Genomic DNA, 15772 nt, shown 5'->3' with positions numbered 1-15772 from the left:
ATCCAGACCTCACACCTAATACTGCTTTTTAACACAGTGATATGTGACTCCAGAGCGATGTTGGAATCTCACTCGATGGATGCAATGCCGATTGCCATGGAGGATCCCTAAAAGCTCGCTCGCTGATCAAATAAGTGCCGGTGGAGGTATTCGCGTGCATGCTGGCTTCCAACTGGCCTTCCGTATGAAACGGCACCGACGAGCACAACGCCGTAGAGATAGACTTTCCTTTCAAAACAATACCGTATTTTCCACCAACAGTATTTACTTCCCAAACCTTGGAAGACATTAAAAACGCTCCAGTATCTCAAATTAAATTTCAATTGATCTAGATTAATTTATGGGTCTATTCTGTAAAAATGCTCTGTAACGCTGTATCTCTGTAAGCTATGTAGTTTACATTGCACTGTATGTGCGGAAGATACAGAGCTCTGTAAGTATAACATATTTGGTATTCTATAACAGTTTCCATAACCTTGCACTATGTAAGTAATATATAGGTGATTTATGTAAGTATTTTGGACTGAACAAAATCGATCCAAGAGCAATTAATCGTGTGTCTATATGTAAGAATATGTTTATATTGGAAAAATAGCTTTAACTTGATATATTGCGGCATTAAATGCCGCGTAATCAATGTACATATTTCGAATATCGATCTATTAACTACAGATTGACTTACACAATTAAAGTTATGACTACCTATTGTTGTTTGATATGATCCATTGCAAAAAATATAATGTGACCAACATTCTTAAATGAAATGGTATTCTTGATCCTCTTATTTCAAGTGCATTATGTGGTCTTAATTGAATCACCAAGTTATAAAATATATCTTTAGTTAATCTGAAATATTTAATAAATTGTTCTTCAAGTATTTGAAATGGATTTTGCGAATCTCGTATGAGTTTCTTTTCCAAGCACATATAATTTCTAGAAAAAGTTAGTAATAATTAATTAATTTAATTATTAAAACGTATTTGTGTATAAATTAAAACTTATAGAATTTTGTGTCTGCGTGTAGAATTTCAAATGTGTTCTAGTAAAAAAGATTTGAAATAAGTATTATTAGTAATAACCCCGTAAGCAAAATGTTAGCAGTATGTCGGCAGACTGGTAACAGATTTAATCAAAGTATATCAGCAGACTGACATCAACTCCGTCCTCATTCAGCTTATATTCTGCTGACAGAGCCTGCTCACAGACTCTGACAGCAGATTGGTAGCAGAAATCCAGCAGGATCTGTTAACATGACTTGACGCTCGATTGGCGGCAAAAACTGAGCAGAATCTGTAAACATAATCTGACAACAGATTGTCGGCAGAAATCGAGCAGGATTTGCGCACGCAATCTGATGGCAAATTGACAGCAGAAACCGAACAAGATTTAAGCTTACTTATATTAATGTTGTATAAATGCAATAAAATTGATTATTGCAGGTGCTAAATAAGAGTATTATCGGTGAGTTATCGGTTAATTACAATTTTTTCTGATATGACATAATGTATAATAATATATATTATATCGTAATTATTCTCACATAACGAAGGACTAGTTCAATTTAATTAAATTAATAATAAAGTAAAAGTAATTTAATTTATAAAACGAGATATAATTTATTTAGAATTAAATTCTTGCTTTATGCTTCAAATAGGCAGTAAATGAATAATTCACCATTTATCCTATTGATTCCAATCAGTTTAATATTCTGAATCTCATCTGCTAGTATCAGATGTCAGAAATTAAAGTGATAGAAATAGTTACTATATTTTTGATCTTTTATTAATAATCGCGACTTTATATACAGGGTGTCCGATTCGTGAGGGACCAAACGAAAAGTGATGATAGATTGGGTCAAACTAAGAAGAAAAGTCCTCTACCATTTTGCAAAATTCGCAATAATTATTAAGTAATAAGCAAAAATGTCACATGAAGGTTTAATTTTTTAAATGGAACCCCCTATTTTTTATTAAGTATTCTTATAGCTTATCTCGAGAGCTTTCCAAAACACTATAATAAAGTATTTCTTCATTCAGTACTTTTCGAGTTATGAGGCTTGAAATAATTTCTTAATTTTACATAAACCATAAAATATCTAGTAAAATATTCATTTATCGATTATCTTACCTTAATACTTTTATGTACAAAATAATGAGAGGAATCAATTGGTGTAAAAAAAACATACAGTTGTTTTTAAGAAAAAAATATGGAATTGTTAATCGAACTATTTATTATCAATGATCGAAAATCGGTCATTGATAATAAATAGTTAAAAATAAATAGGTGAAATAGATAAATAAATAAATAAATAGATAAAATAGTTAAATAAATATTTAATATTAATATTTTATATGATAATAGTAAAAGTAATAAATATTTTAAAAACACTTATTTAATCTAATTAATTTTTAAATAGATATCATACGATGTATGGATATCACACACATTCATGATAGTAATAATATTAATATGTTAAATGTTTATTATGTTTACCGCATTCTTCAATCGAACACATGATCGCGTTCGATAGCGCCAGTAGTACCTTAACCTACCGCAACCTACCATGACAAAAAACTGCTTGCAGTCGCCGAGTAATTATCGTCGTATTGTCGCGTCGTCGCGTCGTGTAGTAACGTGTCCGCGCGTGTTTCTTTCATCGAGTGATTTTTAATCGCCAACAGTTATTATTCGACAGTGATTAATAGTGATTAGTGATAGAGTCATTAGTAAATTTCTCGTCTCATCGAGTGAGTAAATAAATGTGATTACGTTAAAGTTTATAAAAGAATACAGTTCATGAAAGAAGAAAAACTTTCAGTTAATAATTTAGTGTGGATTTCTTGTCTTTTGCAACGTGATATCTACGTTAAATTTGAGAACGTACGATCTATCGGAAAATTCATTTCTCCTTCAAGCAATTACAGCAATACATCAAAAGTCATCGAACAAGATAATGATAACTATTTTTTGACGTTATGTGAAAACAGATCTCGGGAAGTCAGAGGGACAGTGTGTCAAAGGAAATTCGTGAAAAGAGAGGGGTTTTTAGTGGGTAGGGAGTACCGAGTTGGTAATTCGACTTGGTACTCGAGTCCCACATAACTCACTGGATCGACCGGTGGGTATGCATAAAATGCATTTTCCCCTCTCTCGTAAAAAAAAAAAATTACAGGTGAGTGAGCGAATGAGAGAGAGAAAGAGACAGACAGACAGACAGACAGAGAGAGAATGTATGTGTTCGGATGTGTGTCTGTATGTGTATAGCGACCAGCTGATCGCAGCAGGCACCCCGCGTAAGCACCCGCGTCTGACGGTGAATCGCGCCACCCTTGCCTGCCTCTTGTATTCGACCCGTCATACGTTAACTATTTCCTTTAATAATTCAAAAACTACGCTTCAAATCAAATTTTGGTAAAGGAAAAATTGTCTTAGAATGGTGTCAGGAATATGTCATTTTACAGACATAACGTTTTTCAGGATCGCCCTGTATATTATAATTAATTATAATAAATTATTATACAGGGTGAGCCATTTTAATTAACGCAAGCAATTATTTCGGAAACAAAGCATTTTAGAGAAAAATGTTTCAGACAAAAGTTTTATGGTTGCGAGGGGGCCATAAGATGGTATCATTGGTTTGACACTGAAGAGTCATTTGAAGGTCACGTGAAGGTCACTTCAATTTTTTTAAATGGAACACCCCATATATTTTTGCACACTTTTGTAGCTTATCTCGAGAGCTTTCCAAAACACTATAATTAAGTACCTTTTCGTTAAGTACTTTTTGAGTTATGAGGCTTGAAATAATTTCTTAATTTTACATAAACCGTAAAATATCTTGTAAAATATTCATTCTTCGATTATCTTACCTTAATACTTTTACGTACAAAATAATGAGAGGAATCAATTGGTCTAAAGAAAACACATAGTTGTTTTTAAGAAAAAATATGGAATTGTTAATTGCAAATTACATATTTTTTCTTCAAAACAACTATGTGTTTTCTTTAGACCAATTGATTCCTCTCATTATTTTGTACGTAAAAGTATTAAGATAAGATAATCGAAAAATGAATATTTTACAAGATATTTTACGGTTTATGTAAAATTAAGAAATTATTTCAAGCCTCATAACTCAAAAAGTACTTAACGAAATGGTACTTAATTATAGTGTTTTGGAAAGCTCTCGAGATAAGCTACAAGAATGTGTAAAAATATATAGGGTATTCCATTTAAAAAAATTGAAGTGACCTTCACGTGACCTTCAAATGACTCTTCAGTGTCAAACAAATGATACCATCTTATGGCCCCCTCGAAACCATAAAACTTTTGTCTGAAACATTTTTCTCTAAAATGCTTTGTTTCCGAAATAATTGCGTGCGTTATTTAAAATGGCTCACCCTGTATACAGGATGGCCCACATAACTCTTAACAGCTCAATATCTCGAAAACTATGCCATCGATTTTAAAGTTCTTGGTCTTAAATTGCATGGATCTGAAGGGCCTTTCTAACTACATAAACGTGAAGTGGCCCCCCTTCCTCTTTAAGGGGGGGCGGGGGTAACTTTATAATTTTAAATGGAACCCCCTATAAAACGTTACATATTTAGATTCTACAGGAAAAAACAAGTAAATTTTGTCTGAAACATTTTTTTGTCAGATATTTCCATGATGAGATATAACAGTTTGAAGTTTCGACTTGTAGGTACTTACTTGAAGCGCTCGGAAATAGTGTTGTTGAATTATACGCGCTTGAGTTCTTTGCTTATTCGTGAAGAAATAAAATGTTCTTTAAATTAAATGTTCAAAATGTCCACCACGGACTTGTAAACATTTATGTACTCGAAACATCAAAGTTGTTCTAACATTTGTTAATATTTCGGGAGTCACTGAAGCGCAAGCGTCACGTATTCTTTGTTTCATATTCTCTTTTGTCGTCGGCGGTTCAAACATAACTTTGTCCTTTACATATCCCCATAAAAAAAAATCTAATGGTGTTAGATCGGGGGATCGAGGAGGTCATTGACGAGGTCCCCCACGACCTATCCATTTGTTCCCAAACTTTTCATTCAAAAATTGTCTGGTGATGATTGCAAAATGTGGAGGAGCGCCGTCTTGTTGAAACCACATTTCTCTTCTAATGTGTAGTGGCACATCTTCCAAAAGCGCAGGCAAATGATTTTTTAATAAATCACAATAACTTTCAGATGTTACAATTTCTTCAAAAAAATAAGGTTCAATCACAAAATCTCCTATTATGCCACACCAAACATTTAAAGACCATCGATGTTGAAAGGGAACAAATCGCATCCAATGTGGGTTTTCAACGGCCCAATAATGCATATTATGTTTATTTACATGTCCTGAATTCATAAAAGTAGCCTCATCGGAAAAAAGTATTTTACACAAAAAGTCATTTTCCATAACACCCTGCAGCCACTCACAAAATGTTACGCGGTGATCGTAGTCTGCCATCGAAAGCTCTTGTGATAAAATCAAGTGATATGCATGATATTTTTGCCGTTTCAAAATTCGTTGAATTGAAGAACGACTGATATGTGATGTTTGTGCAAGTTTACGTTGACTAATATGAGGATTTAATGTAATTGCAGCAAGAATATTGACACTATTATTTTCATTAGTGACAGGTTTAGGTTTATTGCGAATTTTTTTACACAATTCACCGTGCTCACGAAGCCGCTTTTCTAAATTATAAAATGTTACATGAGATTTTTCGATCCCATAACGTTCAAAAGACATCACTGCTGCACGCCGATAATTTTTTTGGCATTCATCTAACACTAATAACATATTCACTTCTGTATCAAAAATAGCCATAATCACAATGTTACTGCTTGAATAACAGCTCTAAACTGAAAACGTTTTCATGGATAATTGAGTCAAACTCAAGAATTGTAAATATTATTATTTTTGTTTTTTCACGAATAAGCAAAGAACACAAGCGCGTATAATTCAACAACGCTATTTCCGAGCGCTTCAAGTAAGTACCTACAAGTCGAAACTTCAAACTGTTATATCTCATCATGGAAATATCTGACAAAAAAATGTTTCAGACAAAATTTACTTGTTTTTTCCTGTAGAATCTAAATATGTAACGTTTTATAGGGGGTTCCTTTTAAAATTATAAAGTTACCCCCGCCCCCCCTTAAAGGGGAAGGGGGGCCACTTCACGTTTATGTAGTTAGAAAGGCCCTTCAGATCCACGTAATTTAAGACCAAGAACTTTAAAATCGATGGCATAGTTTTCGAGATATTGAGCTGTTAAGAGTTATGTGGGCCATCCTGTATATAATAATTTATTATAATTAATTATAATATACAGGGCGATCCTGAAAAACGTTATGTCTGTAAAATGACATATTCCTGACACCATTCTAAGACAATTTTTCCTTTACCAAAATTTGATTTGAAGCGTAGTTTTTGAATTATTAAAGGAAATAGTTAACGTATGACGGGTCGAATACAAGAGGCAGGCAAGGGTGACGCGATTCACCGTCAGACGCGGGTGCTTACGCGGGGCGCCTGCTGCGATCAGCTGGTCGCTATACACATACAGACACACATGCGAACACATACATTCTCTCTCTGTCTGTCTGTCTGTCTGTCTCTTTCTCTCTCTCATTCGCTCACTCACCTGTAATTTTTTTTTTTTACGAGAGAGGGGAAAATGCATTTTATGCATACCCACCGGTCGATCCAGTGAGTTATGTGGGACTCGAGTACCAAGTCGAATTACCAACTCGGTACTCCCTACCCACTAAAAACCCCTCTCTTTTCACGAATTTCCTTTGACACACTGTCCCTCTGACTTCCCGAGATCTGTTTTCACATAACGTCAAAAAATAGTTATCATTATCTTGTTCGATGACTTTTGATGTATTGCTGTAATTGCTTGAAGGAGAAATGAATTTTCCGATAGATCGTACGTTCTCAAATTTAACGTAGATATCACGTTGCAAAAGACAAGAAATCCACACTAAATTATTAACTGAAAGTTTTTCTTCTTTCATGAACTGTATTCTTTTATAAACTTTAACGTAATCACATTTATTTACTCACTCGATGAGACGAGAAATTTACTAATGACTCTATCACTAATCACTATTAATCACTGTCGAATAATAACTGTTGGCGATTAAAAATCACTCGATGAAAGAAACACGCGCGGACACGTTACTACACGACGCGACGACGCGACAATACGACGATAATTACTCGGCGACTGCAAGCAGTTTTTTGTCATGGTAGGTTGCGGTAGGTTAAGGTACTACTGGCGCTATCGAACGCGATCATGTGTTCGATTGAAGAATGCGGTAAACATAATAAACATTTAACATATTAATATTATTACTATCATGAATGTGTGTGATATCCATACATCGTATGATATCTATTTAAAAATTAATTAGATTAAATAAGTGTTTTTAAAATATTTATTACTTTTACTATTATCATATAAAATATTAATATTAAATATTTATTTAACTATTTTATCTATTTATTTATTTATTTATCTATTTCACCTATTTATTTTTAACTATTTATTATCAATTATCGAAAATCTTCAGGTTTTGCCAACAATCTTTACTCGGTTTTTGCCGCCAATTTGCTATCAAAATTTGTAATAGCAACTCTTGTACGCAAATTGTGGTCTTTTTGGTGACAAGAATTTGTAGCAAGCCTTTGGCAAAATCTGTTCGAGCAGACTTGGCTGCCTGGGTATATTCTCGACTTGAAAATTTCTCACACCATCATTTTTTCAGATTCGAAAAGCGTAATAGAACTTATCTCCTCTTCTATCTCACTCAAAGATCAGAATTACATCACCATATTAATCAAAGACAAATTGAGATTGGCAGAAAAATTTCAATTTCAAATTACTATCGTTTGAATCCCGACTCACGTTGGAATCCTATGAAATGAAACTGCAGATTTATTAGCGGAAAATGCCATCAATTTTGGCATCTCTTCTGAGTTTCCGGTCCCACATTCCGACTTTTATGCCCATTATAAAGAGATTCTAAAAAAAATGACTCTTTTTACAAACTAATTTCAAAGGCATTCAATATTCCCGATATTATCATGACTTCTTTCTCAAACTTTGATTTAAAGACATTAAAACAGACCAATCCCTAGTAGCATATTGGCAGTAAAACATTGGCAAAATATTGGTATACCTTGGCTCAATATTGGTTATATTGGAAATGTCTTGGCCAATATTTCCCAATGTAAAACTAATATTGGTTGTTAACAAAATGCAAGTGTTCTGCCAATATTGCAGTGCCCATAATGACCAATATTGGCTACTAAATAAATATAAATGTGTTGCCAATATGGTTGCATCCATTATAATACCAATGTTGGTTATGAAGTAAATGTAAATGTGTGCCAATATTGCACGTTCACACATTATATGTGAGCTTCGCGCGTCGCCACTAGGTGGCGAAAAGGAAAACACCTAGAGTGGGACTCCATCTAAAGCAGTATATAAGGCCGTGGCACAGGTCCCACGAGTCACGACTTATCAGTCAAAGAGTGTGGACTATTATAGCCGCACCTCCTCTAGCTTTTGCGAGGAGCTCCAGAGCTCCATAAATTAACCACAGACGGTTAATTTTCTTTTTTTTTTTGATGGCGAATTCCGTCATACATTAGAAACTGATTTGTATCCAATATAAAAATATTTGGGTATGTGTAATTAGTCAATCTTGGTTAAAGAAGAAAATAATATATTCGTTCAATTCGTTCAATTATAATTCAATATTGGCTCAAAATGAAATCGTGTCTACTTTGCAATATTGGACCAACATTGGAAATATTGGATATATATTGTTAGCCAATATTGCTCCAATAAAGTGTGCTACTAGGGATACGAGGTTGTTACAATCTCTAGGATAAGATTCAATTATTATAATTGAAACTACAGCCTCCATCGCTGCAAAATAGTTAAATCTCCCGCTTGTGACTGCGGCTGTCCTTCCCAGGACATTAATCACATCATTTGGAATTATCCTCTATTTCTCCCTCATCGCTCTTCATTATTATCAGCCTCATAAAAGGGCACATCCCGTTTAGACACTGAACGATGGATACGTAATATTGGACACGGAACGATTGGACACTGCACGATTGGACACGCACTCTGCACGATTGGACCGTTCCACATGGGTTTGCAATATTCCACGCGAAACAAGGTTCAACACCACAGACTTCTATATAATATACTAGACTGTGAACTCCTTATATACTAAATGTACCCAATTTTTATGTATAAACTAGCGCATGCGCCAAATAAGTTGACATAGAATGTGGTTTTCTGCTAGCATGACATATTTTATGACGTCATAAGGTTTACTATAGCATCTCTTATCGCTAAGTGAACCAATTGTTTAGATTTACTATAGCATCTCTTATCGCTAAGTGAACCAACCGTAGTGCTGCTACAAATGCTCTGCAGTACTTGTAACGCTTACTGAACCGCAGCCTGTATATAACATTCTTCATAAGTTTATTTGACGCATGCGCAGTACAGTACTTTTAGTACATACTTTTTCGGGACACGAATATAGGGCTCGTATATAAAGCTAACGCCAGACTGTGCGCGTTTTCGCGAATCGTGATGCGTGATTCGTATAACGTTCGCGAATAATGTGGAGGGAAAATTCGTCGATTCGTCATGCGCGATTCCTCATTTGCACTGATTCGCTAACGGAGCGGTTTTTTGACGAAACTCAAAGGAGACGAATCGTTACGAATCAATCCATTCGTGTCGCGCTACACTATGCGTAACTAGTTCGTATTTCTCTTTGATAGGTTATTGCATCAATTATAATAAAGAGAGAGACAATGGAGAGCTGGACAAATAATCGCGTGCTTGAACTTGTTGAAGACATAAGAGAACATAGATGTTTATGGGATCCAAAAGATAAAGATCATGAAAAAAAACTGGTCGAAGTAACGCGAACTAAGAAACGACGAATTACGAATGATATACAACGAATCGCGAATAGTGTGGAAGGTTTACACTGACGAATAACGAATCTCCCTGAATGTCCAACGAATCTCTATGAATCACGAATTACGAATCGCGAATTTCGAATCATGCATAGTCTGGCGCTAGCTTAAGGAGTTAGCAGTCTAGTGTATTATATAGAAGTCTGTGTTCAACACACACCGCCGTGTGCTTTCGATATTAAACGAGGTTTATTATTGTACGGTTCCACATGGGTTTGCATCAATCGTGCAGTGTCCAATCGTGCAGTGTTTAATCGTGCAGTGTCCAATCGAGCGGTGTCCAATCGTTACGTGTCCAAAAAAGTGTCACCCCTTACAAAACAACATTAATTTATCTTCTCCCACCGGCATATTCGAGCTATTCCAAAATCCCACGCTCAAAATCATTTTACCTATAATGTTCTTTAACAAAAGAACCCAGCAAACACCAAGTAACAGTTATATAACTGTTAGTTATAATTTCCTACTCAACAATATAACTGTTACATGTTATATAACTGTTATGTGTTAGATAACAATTATATTGTTGAGTAGGAAATTATAACTAACAATTATATAACTGTTACTTGGTGTTTGCTCTGGAAACCTCTCTGTATAAATTTAAGCTGATTCAAATACAGTTATTGCTCATCAATAACTTATAACTTATAACAACTTAATATCTCCAAAAACTTCAATGACAGTATGAACTACGAAATCCTCCTTTTTCCGAGCCAATAAAAAAAAGAAGAAAAAGTCTTCTAACAAAGTAAACGTGTGCGTAGACACATGTTATAGGCTAATTTCACAAATAACTGCATGATACATTTATCGATTCTGTTGCTTCTTACAATTAGATTCTAGTTGATACATTTTCCCAGGACAACAAAAAATACAAACTATATGACAGTTAACGGTCTAAATGGAATGGTTATTACAATTCTTCGCACACGAAGCAGCAAATATAGTTATGATAGTACCACAAACTTATTGAATCGTCATTCTGATTATGACACGAACTTTTAAATTTGATAACAATAGAAACTGCAATTTTTTTCTATCAATACAGATTCCATTTAACTTATTCGATGTCTCAGATAATCAGTTACAAGAGAGATCTTAAAAAAATATACAGGTTGGCCCATTTTAATCCATCCAGTCGAATATCTCGAAAACCAAGCCCGGGAGAGAAAAATGTTTCAGACAAAAGTTGTTTGGTTTCGAGGGGGCCATAAGATGGTACCATTGGTTTGACCTTGCAGAGTCATTTGAAGGTCACATGAAGGTCACTTCAATTTTTTTTAATGGAACACCCTACATATTTTTGCACATTCTTGTAGCTTATCTCGAGAACTTTCCAAAACACTATAATTAAGTGCCTTTTCGTTAAGTACTTTTTGAGTTATGAGGCTTGAAATAATTTCTTAATTTTACATAAACCGTAAAATATCTTGTAAAATATTCATTTTTCGATTATCTTACCTTAATACTTTTACGTACAAAATAATGAGAGGAATCAATTGGTGTAAAAAAAACACATAGTTGTTTTTAAGAAAAAATATGTAATTTGCAATTAACAATTCCATATTTTTTCTTAAAAACAACTATGTGTTTTCCTTACACCAATTGATTCCTCTTATTATTTTGTACATAAAAATATTAAGGTAAGATAATCGAAAAACGAATATTTTACAAGATATTTTATGATTTATGTAAAATTAAAAAATTATTTCAAGCCTCATAACTCGAAAAGTACTCAATGAAGAAATACTTTATTATAGTGTTTTGGAAAGCTCTCGAGATGAGCTACAAGAATAAGTAATGAAAAATAGGGGTTTCCATTTACAGAATTCAAGGTGACCTTTACGTGACCTTGAAAACACTCTTCAAGGTCATACTGATATCGCCATGTAATGCGTTACTTGAAACCTTACAACTTTTGTCTGAAATATTTTTGTTTGCCGCGCTCAGTTTTTGAGATATTCGGCTGATACGGGTGGTCTGCGACACCCTGTATACAGGGTGAGCCATTTTAAGTTACCCACCCCAATAACTTTTTTATTTTTGAATGTACAACAAAATGTTTCAAATAAAAGTTGCTTGACTTCGAGGGGGACAGAAGATGGTGGCAAAAATTTGACCTTGGATGGTCATTTGAAGGTCACATAAAGGTCACCTTCAATTTCTTAAATGGGACCTACTATTTTTCATTGCATATTCTTGTAGCTTATCTCGAGATCTTTCCACAACACTATAATTAAGTACCATTTCGTTAAGTACTTTTTGAGTTATGAGGCTTGAAATAATTTCTTAATTTTACATAAACCGTAAAATATCTTATAAAAATATTCATTTTTCGATTATCTTACCTTAATATTTTTATGTACAAAATAATGAGAGGAATCAATTGGTGTAAGGAAAACACATAGTTGTTTTTAAGAAAAAATATGGAATTGTTAAAAGATTGAAATCACGGGTTTGGCCAAATGTAATTACAAGAGCATTTTGGAATATGTATAAATTCCCATGTGCTTTTATGGGCAAATGGTCGTACATACGCATGGAACATAAGGATGAAAATGAGAATGATGTCATTAGATCTTCTGGTTTTTATTTAAAGTTCAAAGGGGACTTCCGCTTCCGGTGCAATAACGGTTGACACGTGGAAAGTAGGTAAGTGTGTTAGTGAGAAATAGTGAGAATTGCAGGAGGGTGGTGATAGTGAGAGTGGTGGAGTGTGAGAGCGGAGGTGAGAAAGAGTGTGAGAGAGTATAGAGGGAATAAGAGGAGGGCCGGATTTGGGAAAAAACGTGTAATAAAGGGAAGCGAGGTGACAGAGTAAAAGGCATAGAATAGGGGGATAGTAGATAGAGACATAGGAAAACGGGCGGTAGGCATAGACAGTGAGTAGATGGGTAGGAAACAACGAGGCGCACGAGGGGCATAGAGTATATAGTAGGGATAGAAGGGAGAACAGAGAAGCGCGCGTGGCTCAAATGGAGACAGTGTCAAAGGAGAGAGTAGGTGTATTAGGAAGGAAGGAGAGGAAGGGGGGCGGAGTATAGGGAGTTTAGACGAATTGTGGAAAAGGAAGAGGGAGGAATTGGAGAGGAGTGGAGGAGGAGAGGAGGAGATATTTAAGAAAAGTAAAATAATAGATAGATCGCCGGTTAAGAATATAGAGATGAGTGAGCTGGGAGAGTGGATGAGGGAAATGAAAGAGAGCTTTGAGAGAATGGCAGAAAGAACGGAGAGAGCGATGGAGGAAGTAAGAAGAGAATATAGAGAACAGGGAAGGGGGTTGAACGAGAAGATGGAGGAAATGAGGAGGGAGTTCAGAGAGCAACAGAAGGAATGGAGGGAGGAGAGGGGGGAGTTGAGGAGGAAGCTAGAGGAGATGAAGGAAAGAATAGGAAAATTGGAGGAGGGAGAGAGGAAGGAGGATAACGTGATGCAAGGCAGGACAAGGGGGAATAAGATAATAGACAAGGTAGGTGAATTAGAAAGAAGGTTAGACACCAGAGAGAGGGAGGAGAGGAGGAATGTGGTAATAAGAGATGTAGAAGTAAAGGAGAGAGGAAGAAGAAAGGCAGTGGAGGAGAATTAGGGATAGTGAGAGCGAAGGTGGAAGTAGCGAAAGTTAAAAGGATAGGAGAAGTGAAAGAAATAGGGCGGGAGATGCTATTGGTCAGGCTAGGAAGTGAGGAGCAAAAATGGGAGGTAATGAAGAAAAAGAAGAATTTAAGAGGTAGAAAGGAGAGAATTCTGGAGGACCTGTCGTGGAGGGAGAGGAGGGTTAGATGGAGATTGGGAGAGATAGCAAAAATGGAGGAGGCGAAGGGAAGAAGAATTTGGGTAAGAGGAGGGAGAATAAGAATAGGGGACCAATGGTGGAGGTGGGATGACGAAGGAGAGGTATTGAGAAATGAAAGAGGTGAGATAAGAGGAGAAATACTGGGGGAAGGAAGATAAGTGGAGAAGAGAATGGGGGGATAACGGGGAAGGAGAAGAGAGGGGAGATTGGTAGGGAAGAATGGAGGGTGGCATTCTGGAATGTAGCGGGGTTGAGGAATAAGGACAGAGATTTTTGGAAGGGGTTGGAAAGTTGGGACGTAATTGTGTTGTCAGAGACATGGGTGGATGAGAAGGGATGGGATAGGATAAAAGGAAAATTGCCAAAAAGATATAAATGGGGGACACAAATAGCAAAAAGGAGAAGTAGGAAGGGGAGAGCAATAGGAGGAATGGTTATGGGGATAAGAAAAGAAGTAATGGAGAAAGGACAGGATATAAAATCAGAAAGGGAGGGAATGATTGAAGGAAGAGTGAGAGTGGGGGGGGGAAAGGTGGAAAATAATAGGAGTGTATGTGAAGGGGAATTTAGAGGAAGTGTTAAAGGATATAGGGGGATGGATGGAAGAAAAGGAAGTGGGAAGTAGAATACTGATAGGTGGGGACTTTAACGTGAGAACAGGAAGAGAGGGAGAAGCGGTGGGAGAGGAAGAGGAGGGGGAATCAGGAGGTGAGAAAAGAAGGAGATCAAAGGACGGAAAGATAAATAGAGACGGAAGAAAGTTAGTGGAATTGGTTGAAGAAAAAGGATGGAGTATTTTTAATGGAAATATGAGGGGGGATGAGGAAGGCGAATTTACGTTTACGGGGGGGTAAGGGATATACAGTAATAGATTATGTGATTGGAGATGAGGATGTGAGAGGGAGAATCAAAAGAATGAGAATAGGAGATAGAATAGAATCAGATCATCATCCGGTGGAAGTATGGGTGGAAGGGAAAGTGGAGAGAAAGAGGAGAGGGGAAAGGATAGAAGGAGTGGGAAGAGTGATATGGGATGAGGAGGGTAGAGAAATGTTTAGGGAAAAGATGGCATTAGAGAAAACAATGGGAGAGGGATTGGAGGAAGCATGGGGGGTGGAAGTGAGAATAAAAAAGGCGATGAAGATGACAGAGGAAGAACAGGGAAAGGGAAAAATAATAAGAAGGGGATGGTGGGATGAAGAATGTAAGGATAAGAAAAGAGAGGTGAGAGAGGAATTGAGGAAATGGAGGAGGGAGGGAGAAGATAAAGAAGGGTATAGGGAAAAGAAAAGAGAATATAGGGAGTTACGCGAGCGAAAGAAAAGGGAGGAAAGTGAGAGATGGGAAACAGAAGCGGAGCAGGTAAAGAAAGAGAAGAATGTGTGGGAGATTGTGAATAGAGGTGGAGAAAGAGGAGGAGGGTAAATGAGAATATAGAGGAGAGAGAATGGAAAGATTATTTTATGAGGCTACTGGGAGGGGTGGAGCATAGAGTAGTGAGAGGAAATGGGGATAGGAGAAGGGAGGACGAAGAAGGGGAAATAAGCAAGAAGGAAATTAGAGGGGCAATCAGAAGGTTGAAGGATGGGAAGGCATCCGGGTACGATGGAATACCAGGAGAGGTTTGGAAATATGGAGGAGAAGATTTGGTAGACTGGGGATGGAAATTTTGCAAGGGGGTGTGGAGGGGAGAAGGGTGGCCGGAGGGATGGAAGAAGGGGGTAATTGTACCAATTGTGAAGAAAGGAGAAGGAAAGACAGTGGAAGAATATAGGGGGGTGACACTGATGGCGGTATTATATAAGGTGTATATGATGGGGCTAGCGGAAAGACTGAGGGAGGAATGTGAGGCTAAAAGGGTGATTCCGCAGAATCAGACAGGGTTTAGGAAGGGAATGGGTACAATGGATAACATATATGTGGTAAATTATCTAATAAATAGGCAAG

This window comes from Camponotus vicinus, unplaced genomic scaffold (genome assembly GCF_025532165.1).
Source record: "Camponotus vicinus isolate PSW18456_S1 unplaced genomic scaffold, iyCamVici1.0 SCAF_4, whole genome shotgun sequence".
Lineage (NCBI taxonomy): Eukaryota > Metazoa > Arthropoda > Insecta > Hymenoptera > Formicidae > Camponotus > Camponotus vicinus.
Note: the sequence above shows the minus strand (reverse complement) of the source record.